This window comes from Cariama cristata, unplaced genomic scaffold (assembly GCF_000690535.1).
Source record: "Cariama cristata isolate BGI_N322 unplaced genomic scaffold, ASM69053v1 scaffold3678, whole genome shotgun sequence".
Taxonomy (NCBI): domain Eukaryota; kingdom Metazoa; phylum Chordata; class Aves; order Cariamiformes; family Cariamidae; genus Cariama; species Cariama cristata.
In genome coordinates, this window is record NW_009632680.1 from 1,508 (window position 1) to 2,183 (window position 676).

The window sequence follows — 676 nt, forward strand, 5'->3', positions numbered from 1 at the left end:
CCAGAGCCCCCTGGGTCCCAGACCCCACCCCGCCGGGCTGGCAAGTGCCACCAAGACACAAAGGGATATTTCTGGACCCACCAAGTCTACTTGGCAGTGGTATGAGCCCACCAGCCTCAGGAGATGGAGACCAGGCGGGTTTTGGGGTGGCAGCGTGATGGGGTGGCCCTCAGGGGTGCTGTGTCCACCGCAGGGCGAGGGGCTGGAGGACGGTGGCTGTCCTACTCAAGGGGACACCACTGCATCGCTGGCCTTCAGCATGAGGAGGAGGAGAAGTCGTCTTCCCTCTCCTCGCCTTGCCTGGATGTCGCTGGTGCTGGTGGCAGCTGCTTGGTAAACGCCGCGGGCACATTCCCGGCAGGGACAGCTGAGGGACTGGGGGGTGGGGGGTGTCTGTTCCCACTGTCACCTGTCCCCTGGCCCGTGCCGGGGTGGAGGGAGAGAGGGGGCAGCTGCTCGAGGGCTTGGGGACACCATTCCCAGCCCAGGGGAGAAAAGCAAGAGCTGGGCATCTCCTCCAAGCCCCCCTCAACTCCTAAAGAGGAACCAAGGGGCTGCCCGGGCACCCGAGCTCCGGCCCTGGGACCTGCCAGGCGGGGACCAAGCAGCAAGACACATCCCCAGGTGGCTGCCAGGTCCCTGCCACCCCCATTATGTCCCCCCATCAGCACACGAA

General features: G+C 65.5%; 1 protein-coding gene across 1 annotated transcript in view; it reads right to left on the bottom strand.

Moving 5' to 3' along the window:
- The window catches only part of VAC14 (Vac14 homolog (S. cerevisiae)), a gene marked incomplete at both ends in the record, with an annotated part of 56,260 nt that overhangs the window by 1,183 nt on the left and 54,401 nt on the right, over window positions 1-676 (bottom strand). The gene's annotated exons all lie outside the window — the stretch shown is intronic.